The sequence below is a fragment of the Rhinopithecus bieti genome, unplaced genomic scaffold (genome assembly GCF_001698545.2).
Source record: "Rhinopithecus bieti isolate Rb0 unplaced genomic scaffold, ASM169854v2 scaffold_38981, whole genome shotgun sequence".
NCBI lineage: Eukaryota > Metazoa > Chordata > Mammalia > Primates > Cercopithecidae > Rhinopithecus > Rhinopithecus bieti.
This window is the reverse complement of record NW_016819573.1, coordinates 819,761-835,091: the sequence shown is the minus strand read 5'-3', so window position 1 is coordinate 835,091 and position 15,331 is coordinate 819,761. Positions and strand designations below refer to the sequence as shown.

The 15,331-nt window shown below is 49.1% G+C and overlaps 1 long non-coding RNA gene across 1 annotated transcript; it reads right to left on the bottom strand.

Annotated features, from left to right (window-relative positions):
• Nucleotides 1-1,631: 1,631 nt before the first annotated feature.
• LOC108519820 (uncharacterized) lies at nucleotides 1,632-5,219 on the bottom strand. Its single transcript, XR_001882736.1, has 3 exons — nucleotides 4,616-5,219; nucleotides 2,609-2,780; nucleotides 1,632-1,699 (listed from the first exon to the last, which is right to left on the bottom strand). It is a non-coding gene; the product is annotated as an uncharacterized LOC108519820 (long non-coding RNA).
• Nucleotides 5,220-15,331: the final 10,112 nt, after the last annotated feature.

Genomic DNA, 15,331 nt, shown 5'->3' with positions numbered 1-15,331 from the left:
GGGTACCATGAGGGGCCAGAAAGGAAAAGGGTCAGGAATCAAGCCAGGAAGCTCATGCAGGCCCTTTGAGCCATGCTAGGGAGTTTAGGACTTTTATCCCAAGAGCAACGAGGAGCCATTGAAGGCCTTTAAGCTTCACCTTTCAGATAGATTACAATATTAGCAGGGTCTCCCTTCTTTGCAATACCAAAAGCCCAACTCTAACTCAGGCATAAAAAAGTAAAAAATAAAAAGGGTAAAACCAAAATGATAAAACTTCTAGGATAAAACATATAAGAGAACAACCTTCATAACCTTGGGTCAGGCAAAAATTTCTTAGCTACAACACCATGAAAGAATGAAACGATAAAAGCATGATTCATGAAGCACTAAATTGATCAACTGGACTCCATCAAATTTTTTTTAAAGTATGCTCTTTTAATTGCTGAGAGAATGAAGAGACCAACAACAAACTGGGAGAAAATATTTGCAAATCATATATCTGATAAAAACTTGTATCCAGAATATTTATAATGAAGTCTCAAAACTCAATGATTAAAAAAAAAAAACAACCCAATAAGAAATGAGCAAAAGATTTGAACAAACACTTCCCCAAAGACGATAAACAGATGGCAAATTAACATACAAAAAGATGTTCAACATCTTGAACTTAATCTTGTAGGCAATAGGATGCCATGGAAGGGTTTTGAGCAGGCAAGAGCCACGTGCAGATATTTGTGTTATGACGATCTCACTGGGACTTGGAGAAGCAAGTGGGTCAGGGAGGGGTAATGGCCACAATTCAAAGTTGACTTTGTGGGGCCTGCGGACACCTGGGGGAGATGGCCAGTGGGGAGTCATGGCCAGCAGGAAGTCAGGTCCAGCAGTCTGGTTTTCAGGAGGACATCTCAACCAGAGATGCAGAATTGGGGTTGCCATGTCTTGGAGAGACTGAGAGGTAGGGAGAGTCCTGTTGGAATCTAAGGACCTCCACCCCATCATTTCAGGGGCTGGCAGAGCCTGGGGCACCTACAAAAGCAACGGAGAGAAAGAAATGTCAGTGCCACGTGGCCACGTGAGCAGAGCTGGAGAGCAGGTTGTCATGGAAACTGGGCTAGTGAAGCGTTTCTAGGAGAGCAAGATCAGCAGGACCAAATGTAGCAGAAAATCCAAACTGATGAAGGCTGAAAATTTCTTTTGATTTGGCAATTAGTGGAACATTGATGAGCTTAACAAGAGCAATTTCAGGGGACCATGGGCCAGGGAGAGGGTGGAGGCAGAGAGAGATTTAGGAAGTAAAGTGGGCCAGAGTTGGGGATGGGGTGCACCCTGGGGAAGCAGGGGGAGGAGGAGGAAGAGGAGGGCAGTGTCAAGCAAGACCCCTGGGTTTCTGGCATTCAGAATGGGTTTAATGGCAGCAGGAAGGGAAGCTGCAAGAGGATCAGGTGTGCAAGAGGAAAATCAGGAGTTCCATTTGGGACATTCTTATCCAACAAATGCATTTTAGTATTTACGATGTGCCAGACACTGTTCTAGGAGTGTTACTTAATGTTAATTCATTATACTTACAACTATCCCATAAGGTAGATACTACCTCATCTATCATCATTTACGCACAAGGAAACAGAGACACAAACAGGTTGAGAAACTTGCCCACAGTAAGGAGGTGGCAGAGTTCAGACTTGAAGCCAGCCCATCCAGACGTGTTGGCATGAGGTCCCTGAAGGAAACAAATGGTGTGTCAAGGAGGCAGGTGGATCTGGGATCTGGAGCTCGGCAGGGATGGAGGGGTAAGAGTGGATCCAAGCAGGGAAGGACCTGATTTGGTGTGGAGTGTACACTGGAGGTGACTGGGTCCAGGAGGGTGTCGAAGCATCAGGGATGGGTGATCCTGTGGGAGAGAGTCCAGGCAGAGGCCCAGACCATGCCAGCATTTAGGGGACCCCCGGGGAGATTGAAAAGGGAAGGCCAGAGGACAGACATGAGGAGGAGACACACTGGAACCCAAGGAGGAGAGTTTCCAGAAGGTGAACTGGCTGGCCATGGGCTGTGTCCAGAAAGGTCAGAGGAGGTGACTTGGCCCTGGGGAGGCTTTGGTCCTTGTCAGAGCAGCCTCGGGTGAAGACAGGAGCCATAAAAAGGGAGGCAGTTAAGGCTCTAGCTATGAGGGAGGGAGGGACAAAGGGGAGAGACAGGGGAGCAGGGTCCTGAAAGGTATTATTTTTAAATGGAAACAATTTTAAATTTTAATGTTTTCATTAAATTGGAAACTACATTTATATGGTTGAAAATTCAAAATCCACAAAAGGCTGGCCAGAGAAGTCTCCCACCTGTCTGTCTCCTCCAACCCCTCAGGCCCCCTTTGTAAAGGCAACTGGCACATCCTTCCAGAGACAGAAAAATGAAAATCACAATGTGGAATTCTGGAAATAGAAAATCAGTTCAGAAGCCCAAGGTTCTTAAGAGAAAGACGGTGTTCAGAGTAAGCGACGAAACAGAGACAATCAAGCTGGGGGCAGCAGGAAATTAGCTTTGGACAAGAACATGTGTTTCGGTGAATAGAACAAAATTGAATCATTTTCTTTCTGCCAAGTAACGTGAGCTCGGCATTCTTCTGGGGCCCTCTCACCTGTCCCTGGGTCCTGGTGGCAGCTGGCATCACAGGGACTTTGTTCTGCCCCACAGCTGGAGACACCGGCCTTCGCCTTCACCCTCAGCACCTGGCAACTGGCATTTGTCCTGGTGGTTGCTGAATTCACATTTTCTGACATGAAATGCAAATGTCCAAAATGCAGTTCAATCTTTAAAAAAAAAAAGATGGAAACCAACTGGGGTGTCGAAGAAGACATAGTAAGCAGAGGCTGGGTTTGGGGGAAGGTGGGTGTGGGGTAGGGGAGAAGAGGCTGTTGACAGGGAGGGCTTCTGACTCCTGGGGTTCCTGTGGGGTCAGGAAATAAAGGCTGCACGCAGTAGGACTAGGATTCTCAGGGCAAGTTTGCCCTCCCTTGCCTCAAAAGCCCCCAGTTCTGGAGGCAGGTGCTGGACTAAGAGGAAGCCCACGGGGTTACGGAATGGGCTCAGGGCAAGGACCACTTTCAGGGGAAAGGCTTTGGGGGACAGAGTGACCCCTGCCTCATCCCATGACTCCAGGCAGATGGCCACCCCTCTCTGTGCCTCAGTCTCTCTGGCTGTAGAAATAGTGGGCAGGTGGTTTGCGGGGAGCATGCACAGAGCCACCACTCCCTTCTTCCAGGAATTTGGGCCCTGACCACGGTGGACTCTCGGGATCCTTAGGCCACCTTCCCTATCTGTAGCGGATGCCCCGGCAGCCACTCAGAGCCCTGTTGTCTGGTACACATCACAGTCATGAAACCAGAGCAAGGGGGCTCAAGGGGTCAGTGGGCACCCCCAAGAGAGTCTTTGGCAGGTTGAAGGGGTGGGAATGGGCCCTGGGGTCTGTCTGAGCCTTGAGAGGTGCATCCTTGGGAAGCCAGATAAAGTTCTCAAGTGGGCCTTAGAAAGCATCACTGTGCAACGAAAGGGACTGGGCAGGCTACTCCCACCTGCACCATCCCTGTCACCTTCACGGCACCTGGACCCCCAACTCTTGCTGCTTTGGGGAGTGGCCTTCATGAGTCTTGTGAAGGGTTATGACCCCTGAGAAGGAGGAAGCTGCTATCAGACACTCACACTCTTTATGTAAACTTAATTTTTTTTTTTAAGAGACTGGGTCTCACTCTGTTGCCCAGGCTGGAGTGCATTGTTGCAATCATAGCTCACTGTAGCCTCGAACTCCTGAACTCAAGTGATCCTTCCTCCTCAGCCTCTCAAGTAGCTGGGACTAAGGTGTATGCCACCATGCCAGGCTAATGCTAATTTTTAAAAATTTTTGTAGAAACAGGATCTTGCTATGTTGCCCAGGCTGGTTTCAACCTTCTGAGCTCAAGTGATCCTCCCACCTTAGCCTCCAAAGCACTGGGATTACAGACATGAGCCACCATGCCCAGCCTGAACTTCGATATTATAATTGAAAAATTAATACATGTATGGGGGTAGTGTCCCCCTCCCTCCCCAGAGGCCACCACAGCCACCTGGATGTCATGAATCCTTGAGGGCTTCAGGGAGCTAGCATTAGGGTGGAGGAGAAAGATTGGAAGTGGGGGATTGGAAGTGCACAGTATGAGCTGGCCCATCAGATGTGGGGTACAGGAGGGAGAAAAATGGGATGCTTGTGCCCAGGTTCCCACCCGGGAGACCTGGTGGGTGTTTGTAGTGTCCCTTGCAGGAGGTGAACTGAGTCCTCCATGGAAAACGACAGGTTTGGTTTAGGACATCTTGGGCTGGGAGACACCCGAGAGATGTGAGCATCAGAGGGAAGAAGTCGCCAGGTGCGGCAGATGCCTCGCTCAACTGCAGCTCCAGATCACCGGGTACAAACGGGCCTTTGTCCTTCCCCATCTCTCTAGACGCTTCCCTCCACATTCCCCAGCAACTACTCCATTCATTCTCCTACTTTCCACAAAACACTGACTTCCCTCCCTGCCCTGCCTCAGGGAGTGGGGCTGTTTTGTTCCCTAGCATAGATTCCCACTAAATATTTGCTGGTTGACTAAAAGCATCCAAATAGAGATCTTACCTGAGAGTCCCTGTGCCAGACGTGGGAGATACAGCAGAAGATGCCAGAAGCCCTGGACCACACGAAGCTCTTAAACTAGCAGAGGAGACAGACAAAAAACCAGGTATGCAAATGACTACATACTCTGTCTTCAGAGGGTCATGAGTTTGAAGGTGAACATGCAGGATGAGGGTAACAGGCTGGAGGGTGACCTGAGCCTGTGCTTGCAATGGGCGAGGGAAGGCACCAAGCCATTTAGACGGGATATTCAGGGAAGGCCTCTCGGGAAAGGTAGCATTCTGTCCGAGATCTCAATGACACAAGGAGTTAAGTCATGTGCTGACTGGGGGAGGGAGGCATGCCTGTCAGAGGGACTGTCTTAACTTGCTAGGGCTATGAGAATAAGTGCTTCAAACTGGTGGCTTCAGCATCAGAAAGGTATTATGTCTGTTCTGGAGGCAAGAAGCCCAAGATCAAGGTGTTGGTAGGGCTAATTCCTTCTGGGGGCTGTGAGGGAGAGTCTGTCGCAGGCCTTCTCTTAGCTTCTGGCGGTTGGCTGGCAACCTTCGGCATTCTCAGTCTTGTAGACCGGCACGTCCATTTTCATCTTCACATGGCATTCTCCCTGTGTGTGTCTGCGTCCAAATCTCTCCTTCTTATAAAGACACCAGTCATAATGGGTTAGGGGCTCACCCTACTCCATTGTGACCTCATCTGTATTAGGGTGTTCTTGCATTGCTATATAGAAATACGTAAGACTGAGTAATTTATAAAGAGAAGAGGTTTAATTGGCTCACAGTTGTGCAGGCTGTACAGGAAACAGCAGCTTCTGCTTCGGCAGAGGCCTCAGGAAACTTACAATCACAGCAGAAGGTGTGAAGGGGAAGCAGGCTCGTCTTTTTTTTTTTTTTTTTTTTTTTGAGACGGAGTCTCGCTCTGTCGCCCAGGCTGGAGTGCAGTGGCCGGATCTCAGCTCACTGCAAGCTCCACCTCCCGGGTTCCCGCCATTCTCCTGCCTCAGCCTCCCGAGTAGCTGGGACTACAGGCGCCCGCCACTTCGCCCGGCTAGTTTTTTTGTATTTTTTAGTAGAGACAGGGTTTCACCATGTTAGCCAGGATGGTCTCGATCTCCTGACCTCGTGATCTGCCCATCTCAGCCTCCCAAAGTGCTGGGATTACAGGCTTGAGCCACCGCGCCCGGCCATCAGGCTCGTCTTATATGGCCAGAGCAGGATCAAAAGGGAGTAGGGTGGCCCTACCCACTTTTAAACAACCGGATCTCGTGAGAACTTGTGAGAACAGCACTGAGGGGGATGGTGCTAAACTGTTCATGAGAAACCACCTGACACCCCACGATCCAATCACCTCCCACCAGGCCTCACCTTCAACACTGGAGATTCCAATTCAACATGAGATCAGGTGGGGACACAGATCCAAACCATATCATCATCTTAACTAATTACATCTGCACAACCCTATTTCTTTTTTTTTTCTTTTTTGAGATTTAGTCTTGCTCTGTCGCCCAGGCTGGAGTGCAGTGACATGATCTCGGCCCACTGCAACCTCCGCCTCCCGGGTTCAAGCGATTCTCCTGCCTCAGCCTCCAGAGTAGCTGGGATTACGAGCATGTCTCACCATGCCCAGTTAATTTTTGTATTTTTAGTAGAGACAAGGTTTCACCATGTTGGCCAGGCTGGTCTTGAACTCCTGACCTCAGGTGATCCACTCGTTTTGGCCTCTCAAAGTGCTGGGATTACAGGCGAGAGCCACCGCGCCTGGCCTGCACAACCCTATTTCCAAATAAGGTCACAATCTGGAGTACAGGAGGTTAGGACTTGAACACATGAATTGTGGGGGCATGCAGTTCAGCCCATTAACGGGGATCCTGTAAAGCAAGGCCCTGTAAATGGGCTGAATTGCATGTCCCCACAAAGTCCATGACCTGGTATGTTCCAGGAAGGGCAACAAGGCAGGTGTGGCTGTAGCAGCGAGCAAGGGGCAGGGAGCAGGAAGATGGAGTGGGAAACGGAGAAACTTCACGCCTCCGTTGAATGACATTCACTCTTCTCAGTGGACAGTTTTAACAAATACATATCGTTGCATACCTTCCACCACAATTAAGATGTAAAACATTTCCATCAACTCCAAAACTCCCTCATGCTCCTGGTTGGAGTTTATTGCAACTGTGGTGGGGGGCATTGTGGGTCTGAGAACTGACTTCCATTTCTTAAAGATCCTCAAGCCACTGTGTGGAAAGTAACCGAGTGAGTCTGCAGGTGGAGTCCTCTGCACCAAGGAGGCTGAGCAGGCCCAGCAAGAACGCAGTGGGAGACATGACAAGGTCAGGATGGGTTCCAGACATGAGCCAACTGAGCAGGAGGGCCAACAGGATTTCTGGAGCCAGCTGCTCTGGGGACTGAGGCAGAGATACATCCAGGGCCTTGCCATCTGCTTGTACCCCAAGTAGGGAGGGGGCTGAGAAGTGCCAGCCATGGTTGCTAGCCAGGGGGCTTCAGTGGCCTGGGCTACAGCTCAGAGACCAATGTCTAACCTAGAATGCCAGGCTGGGAAGGACACAGTCCAGGAACCTGAGGAAATGCCAAGGAGAAAGGCCTGGGGCTGAGTCCTGTTCCTCGCCAGACATAGGTACTGGATGCAGAAAGACAAGCCCGCCAAGGAGGATGAAGACCCATGAGGGGGTCCTAGGGGAGCAGGAGAAGGTATCAAGGAGATTGATGAAGGTCCTCAAGGGGGTCCTGGGGGAACAGGAGAAGGCCCTCTGGGAAGCAAGGGAGGAGGGCGTTTCCAGCAGGTAGACAGGGTCACCAGGGGCTGTGAGCAGAGAGGTTGGATGGGGGATGAGGAAGCCATGGAGCCCCTGGGCTTGGCCAATGGGAAGCTTTGGAGGACCTTCCTGGGAGCAGCTGGTGAGGAGAGGGGAGGGGCACAACTGGTTGGGAAACCACTTAAGAAAGAAAAAGGAAGGAAGGCAAGAGGTCGGGAGGAAGGAGAGAGGCAGGGAGGAAGGAGAGGCAGGCAGGAAGGGGAGGCAGGAAGGCAGAGTCCAGCGAGAACTAGTTTTGATCAAGCATGAGATGTGTGAGGGTTAGTGAGTGGAAGGGGCCAGGACATTGAACAATTAAGGATGCAGCAGGGAGTAGATGGGGCGTCACAGAGGGATTATGGTCGGACAGTCACATGTGTCAGGTTGGACAGGACCTAATTAAACCGCTGCCTCTCATGGGTAACCTGACCCTGTGTCCTTCTAGGGCTTAGCACTCCCCTTCCATGGGTGGTAGCAGCCCCTGCAGGCCCTAGTTTCATCTCACCTCCTGGCTGGGATCTTGTATTCCTCATCTTCTCTCACCCTTGGCTCTTGCAATGATCAGTAAGGCTGATAAATGCAGAATATATTTTGTTTTGTATTTTGTATTATTATTATTTTCAGAGACAAGATCTTGCTCTGTCACTCAGGCTGGAGTGCAGCAGTGCAACCATAGCTCATTGCAGCCTCAAACTCCTGGGCTCAAGCAATCCTTCTGCCTCAGCTTCTCAAGTAGCTGGGAATGCAGGTGTGCACCTTTCTCCCCGATAATTAAAACAAATTTTTTGAGAGATGGGGGTTCTCGCTATGTTGTCCAGACTGGTCTCAAACTCCTGGCCACAAACAATTCTCCCACCTCAACATCTCATTATTTTATATTAACACACCTAGTACACACATAATAGTGCACAAATCTTAAGTGTGTGGCCCAGTGAATTTTTAATTACACACACGCCCATGTAATCACCACCCAAATATAAAATAATCCCATCCCCTAGAAGCTTCCGTTGTACCCCTTACCCGTTAGTACCCAACCCCACGGAAGTAATTACTATTCTGACTTCTATCACCCAAGAGTGGTTTTGCTTGTTCTTAAACTTCAGATGAATGGAATCAGTGTGTGTCCTCACGTCTGACTTCTTTCGTGAAACCTGTCTGTGAGATTCACGCAGGTTGCTGTATGTAAATGTAGTTTATTCTTTCTCATTGCTATGCAGTATTCCTTCTTATGAATATACCACCAAGGGATCTATTTGTGCATGTGTCAGTGCTCTGAGAGGAAGGGCCGGGGACACTGAGCCAGTAAGGATACAGCCGTGAGCAGATGGGGTATGGTAGAGGGATTACCAGGCAGTCACATTCATTACATTGAACGGGACCTTATTTAACCAGCTACCTCTCATGGGCAACCTAATCCCTGTGTCCTTCTAGGATCTATCGTTGATGACATTTGGGTTGTTTCTAGTTTTTCACGATGACAGAGAAAGCTGCTGGGAGCATTCGGTGTACATCTTCGAGGGGCCTCTGTGCTCCTGTCTCTTTGGTATATCCCTAGGAGTGGGTTTGGTGGGTTATGGGATAAGCGTATGTTCAGCTTTCACAGATGTTGTCAGTTTTACCAGTGGTTGTACCAATTTGCACTCAGTAGAAAGGGCTTCTTCCTTTATTTATTTATTTAGAGAGAGGGTCTCACTCTGTCGCCAAGGTTGGAGCGTGGTGGTGTGCAGTGTGTGGCTCACTGTAGCCTGGACCCTCAGGGCTCAGGCATCCCTCCCACTTCAGCCTCCCAAGTTGCCATGACTTCAAGTGTGCACCGCCATGCCCAGCTAATTTTTGTACTTTTTTTTTTTTTGGTAGAGACAGGATTTCACCATGTTGCCCAGGTTTGTCTCAAACTCCTGGCCTCAGGCAATTCTCCCGCCTCGGCTTCACAAAGTGCTGGGATTACAGGCATGAGGCACTGTGCCTGGCCAGAAAGGGTTTTTAAAAAAAAAAGTCAGGTTTATTGAGGTATGATTTGCATAGAATGACACTCACTCTTCTCAGTAGACAGTTTTAACAAATACATATCATTGCGTACCTTCCACCACAATTAAGATATAAAACATTTCCATCAACTCCAAAACTCCCTCATGCCCCACCGGCCCCTGGTGACCACTGATCTGTCCCCTGTCCCTCTACTTTGCCTTTCCCAGAATGTCATAAATGGAGCCATACAGTATGTAGCCTTTTGGGTCTAGTTTCTTTCACTTATCGTAATGCGTCTGAGATTCACCCATGTTGTTGTGTGATTCAATATTTGTCCCTCCTTATTTCTGAGATTCTTTCTGTTATAAGGCTGTGCCACAATTTGTTTTGTTTGTTTGTTTGTTTTAATGTCTTTGCAAGTTGAAAGATACTTGGATTGTTTCACATATGGGGCAATTATGAGTAAAATTACAACCAACGTCTATGTAGAGGCATTTGAGTGGGCAAGAGTTGTCATTTCTAGGGGGAAATACCCAAGAGTGGGGTTCCTGTGTCCTGTGATAAAACATATGTTTAACTTTATAAGAAACTGTCAAACCACTTTTAAAGGCTTACCATTTTGCATTTCCACCAGCAATCTATGAGAGTTCCAGTTACCCTTCATCCCCACCAGTACTGCACATATTGTTAGGTTTTGTGGTTTGGTTTGGCTTTTTAATTTTAGCTATTCTAAGTGGGTATGTAGGGGTTCAAATCTTTTTCTCATATTTTTGTTGAGTTGGCTGGGAGGGTTTCGAGTGGAGGAACAGCATAATCAGATGTGTAGTTGAGAGCAGGCTGGAGGGAAAACTAGACCAGAGTGGATGAGCCTGTCCTCTGGGGTCTGGGAGGAGCTTGGTGCATTCAATGGGATGACAAGGCCCACCTCAAGAGGATGGCTGTGAGGGGCAGGGTGCAAGAGTCTGAATGAGGTTTCGGAGGGCGTTAGGGAAGAGCTGGTAACTCGTTGGCTGTCGTGTTCACCACTGACTTGGGCTGGAGTCCCCAGAAGCAGACCCTGGGACAAGAATTTAGGAGCAAGTGATTTATTCAGGAACCAGTCTCAAGACAAGCTGGACAGGGAATGGGGAAGCAGGACAGGAAGGGAGAGGAGGCCCAGCCAGGCTGTGACCTCAGACCGGGTCCCGCAGGCGGCTGCCTCACCCTCACCCCACAGGGGAGCTCCACTGGGTAAGTCACACTCGCAAGCTGTCCCTCCTGGAGGCAAGGAAGCTGGGCTTTCAGACTCTTGCACCAAGGCAAGCATTGGCTATAGGATTTGGGGTGCATTGTGGGGTTGGGAAGTAAAACATAAATACCCACGTACTTCCAGTTCTCGAAACCTGTGGGAAAAGAAGCTCCTGGAAACTTAGATCAGAAAACAACTTGCAAGTGCTAGTCGTGGGAAACTAACATACCAAAGATAGAGTTCAGGGGCATAAAACACTGCTAAGCAGTGTCTGAAGGGATCTAGCAGAGCCTCAACACAGCCCACTGCAAACGTAGCATCGTAGCACCTAGAACAGGGTCTGGAGCCTGGTAGGTGCCCAGTAAATACTTGTTGCTGAAATCACTGAATGAATGAAGCGCTGAAGGCATGGCAGATGCCAGGGAGATGGGACACTCAGGAAGGAGGACTGGTTCCGAGGAAAGAAAGAGTTTGAATCTTTGAATCTTTGCTCAAAAAGCATCTCTTAATTTTAGCAAAGAGGCTAAGACTTTTCAAAACCATCAAGTTCCGGCTTCTTCATATTTTCAACAGTTATTCACTTAGTTCACCTCTTTCATCTTGCATTTACCATAAACATCAAAAATAGCATTTGGTTGGGGGCCTGATGACTTCGAGGTGATGATATATCATCAGCAGTGTTAGCCAAGGATCCAGCACGAGGAAGAGTGTAAGGAGGCCAGAACAGCAGTCAGAGAGATGATGGCCCCGGAAGAGGGTATTGAGAGAGGACAGAAGAGAAGGAAGGAGGTGGATAGTGGCTCACACCTGTAATCCCAGCACTCTGAGAGAGTGAGGCTGGAGGATCGCTTGAGCCCAGGAGCTTCAGGCTGTAGTGAGCCATGATCGTGCCACTGCACTCCAACCCAAGTGACAGACAAGACCCTGTCTCTCAAAAAGAAAAAAGAAAAGGAAGAGGAGAAAGAAGGAAGTCTTAGAGGCTTAGCAAGCCAGGGAAGAGGAACTATAAAGGGTGAGGAGGCGACAAAGTGGCCAGAGAGTGGGCAAGAAAACCAGGAAAGAAGTGGATGCTGGAGAAACCCAGGGGTCACATGTTTGAGGAAGAAGAGGTGGTTGATGGTCTCAGATGCTGCCAAGCTAACACCACTGGCTGTGCCCTCATGGAAGACCCTGATGACATTGGCCGGGGAGGTTTCGATTGCCCACAGGTCTGGAGCAGCCCAGAAGGGGCAGCCAGGCCTGAGAAGGAGGGGGGCTGTTGGTAGAGGGGTGGAGGAAAAAGACAGGGTATATTAAGAAGGAAGAAACGGGCTGGGAGGCCCCATGTTGATGAGATCCAGGCCTGGTGGAAGGCTCAGATTTAAGCCATCCCTCAGTGTTGGGCTGAGCTGCCGAGGTGAACACATGAAGCCCTCAATGGGTAACTTCATCCCCATGTCCTGGGTGAACTTCGTGGGGTCCCAGATCCTCCCAGGCAGGGGGGCAGTGTTCCATCATGCCCAGGCCCCCAGCAGTTGTCCCACTTGACTCTGATGTTGAAATTCCCGAAGAGGGCAGGCGGGCAGGTGAGCCCGTGGGAGCCTTGTGGCATCCCGGGAAAAAAACATGGGGGTAGTGAGGATTATGACAAGAAGGGGAGACGCAGGGAGGGGTGCCCAGGAAGGACGGGGGCTTTGGTGAAGGCAGAGGCATGGATGGGAGCTTTTGAGAATTTACGAGTGGAGAGAAAAGAGCCAGCAGAGAGGGAGAAATTGGAGAAAGGAAAAGACAGATGTAAGGCCCGGGAGGAGACAGGCAAAGGACAACTGGCCTTGGACACAGGAAGGTGCAGGCAGATCGCTGCAGAGGCATGAAGAGGAGGAGTGGCAGCGGCCGGTGCCTCCACAAACGCCTCTGTTTTCTCCATTGAGCAGGAGCTGGGGTTGTCTGTAGGGCCCAGGGGAACAAGGGGGGATGGGGGCCCGGGCGGAACAACTGCTGCGGGAATGGAAAGGAGTTTGGAGACCAGTCGAGGGGTTGCTGAGCTGCACTTAAGACCCAGCCAAGGTTGGAGAAAATTAATCTGTGCTGGCGCCAAGCGGCATGGTGATGTGATTTGTGCCTGCGGCACTTGGCAGCCGGGGGTGAATGGAGAAAACAGGCGGGTTTCTAAGCTCCTGCTCTTCCGCCATCTCATTGAATCTGCCTGGCAACCCCCACTGCCTCCGATTTACAGATGAGGAAACTGAGGCTCGGGGAGAGGAGGCCACATGCCTGGAGTGTTGCAACAAGTGAGTGGGGACACAGGACCCAGTCCAGGGCCATGGACTCCCTGCTTGGGGCAGCCCCCATGGTCTTGCTACCTGCTGCTGGCACACACTGTGAAGAACATTATGGCAGCCCCTGTCCTCACCACTGAAACACACAGGGAGCCTGTTCCCTTGTGTGCCCAGAACTGTGTTCGGCTCAGCTTTGCCTGCTCACAGGGAGGGACCAGGAGGGAGCTGCGGTTCAGAGGAGGCACGTAACTGACCTGGGGTCACACAGTATTCAGATATCAATTCTCCCCAAATTAATCTATATATTCAATGCAATTGCAATCAAAATCCTAGCAGACTTTTGGTAGAAACTGATAAACTGATTGTAAAACTGATATAGAAATGCAAAAAACCAGCCGGGCGAGGTGGCTCACACCTGTAACCCCAGCACTTTGGGAGGCGGAGGCGGGCGGATCACCTGAGGTCAGGAGTTCAAGACCAGCCTGGCCAACATGGTGAAACCCCGTCTCCAATAAAAATACAACAATTAGCCAGGCATGTTGGCGGGCGCCTGTAATCCCAGCTACTCTGGAGGCTGAGGCAGGAGAATCGCTTGAACCCAGGAGGCAGAGGTTGCAGTGAGCTGAGATCATGCCATTGCACTCCAGCCTGGGCAATGAGAGCCAGATTCCGTCCCCACTTCACGAAAAAAAAAAAAAAAAAAAAAAAAAAAAAAAAAAAAAAGAAATGCAAAGGACCTAGAATAACCAAAACAATCTTGACAAAGAAGAACGCATTAGGAGGTCTTATACTACCTAATTTCAGGACTTACTATAAATCGACAGTAATCTAGATAAAGTGGTATTGCCTGCAGTTAAATGGAACCTAATAGACAGTCCAGATGTAAAACCACACATACACAGTCAATTAATTGACTTTTGACAAGGGTGCCAAAGCGATTCAACAAGGAAAGGATAATTTTCCTCAAATGCTGCTGGAACAATTGAAAAACCACATGGAAAAATAACAAGGCTTAATTCTTATCTCACATCATATCCAGAATTTATAAAGAACGTTCTGGCCAGGTACAATGGCTCATGCCTGTAATTCCAGCACTGTGAAAGGCCAAGGTGGGTGGAAACCCAACTTTTTTGTAGAGATGGCAAAACCCATCTCTACAAAAAAATACAAAAATGAGCCAGATGTGGTGGCACACATCTGTAGTCCCAGCTACACAGGAGGTTGAGGTAGGAGGATCCCCTGAGCCGACTGCAGAGGTTGAAGTCAAGGATCACCTTGACCGGGGAAGTGGAGGCCGAGAGCACACCATTCCACTCCAGCCTTGGTGACAGAGAGAGACCCTGTCTCAAAAACAAAACAAAACAAGAATGCTTACAACTCAATAATCACAAGATGCTCAAACTGAATTTTTTTAATTAGCAAGAATCTGAACAGATACTTCACCAAAGAAGATATATGAGTGACAGATAAGCACATGAAAAGATTCTCAACATTATTATTCAGAAGATGCAAATCAAAGCCACAATGAGATGCCGCTGCACACTCACTAGAATGGCTCAAATAACAGACTGACCACATCACATCTTAGCATGAATATGGAGCACCTGCAACTCTCATACATTGCTGGTGGGAGTTCATAATGGTGCAATTACTTTGGGAAACATTTTGGCAATTTCTTATAAAGTTAAACACGCACCAGCCATTCAACCCAGCAATTCCTCTTCTATATGCTTACCTAAGAGAAATGAAAACATATGTCCACACAAAGACCAGCCCTCAAACAGCATAGCAGCTTTATTCATAATAGCCTAAAACTGGGAAAAAGAAAAAAAAATGTTTGGCTGGGTGCAGTGGCTCACGCCTGTAATCCCAGCACTTTGGGAGGCCAAGGTGGGCGAATCATGTGAGGTTAGGAATTTGAGACCAGCCTGGCCAACATGGTGAAACCCCATCTCTACTGAAAACGTGAAAATTAGCTGGGTGTGGTGGCGGGCACCTGCAGTCCCAGCAACTCAGGAGGCTGAGGCAGGAGAATCGCTTAAACCCGGGAGGCAGAGATTGCAGTGAGCCGAGGTCGCACCACTGCACTCCAGTCTGGGTAACAGAATGAGACTCCATCTCAAAAACAAATAAAAATAAAAATAAACTGGGCAAAAAATAAATGTTCATCAGCATGCAAAAAGGTCAATAAATATATATATAGTTATATAATGAAATACTACTCAGGAATGAAAGGAGCAAACTACTGATACATGGATTAATCTCCAAAACATTATGCTGAGGCCGGGCGCGGTGGCTCAAGCCTGTAATCCCAGCACTTTGGGAGGTGGAGGTGGGTGGATCACGAGGTCAGGAGATCGAGACCCTCCTGGCTAACACGGTGAAACCCCGTCTCTACTAAAATACAAAAAACTAGCCGGGCGTGGTGGCGGGCGCCTGTAGTCCCAGCTACTCGGAGG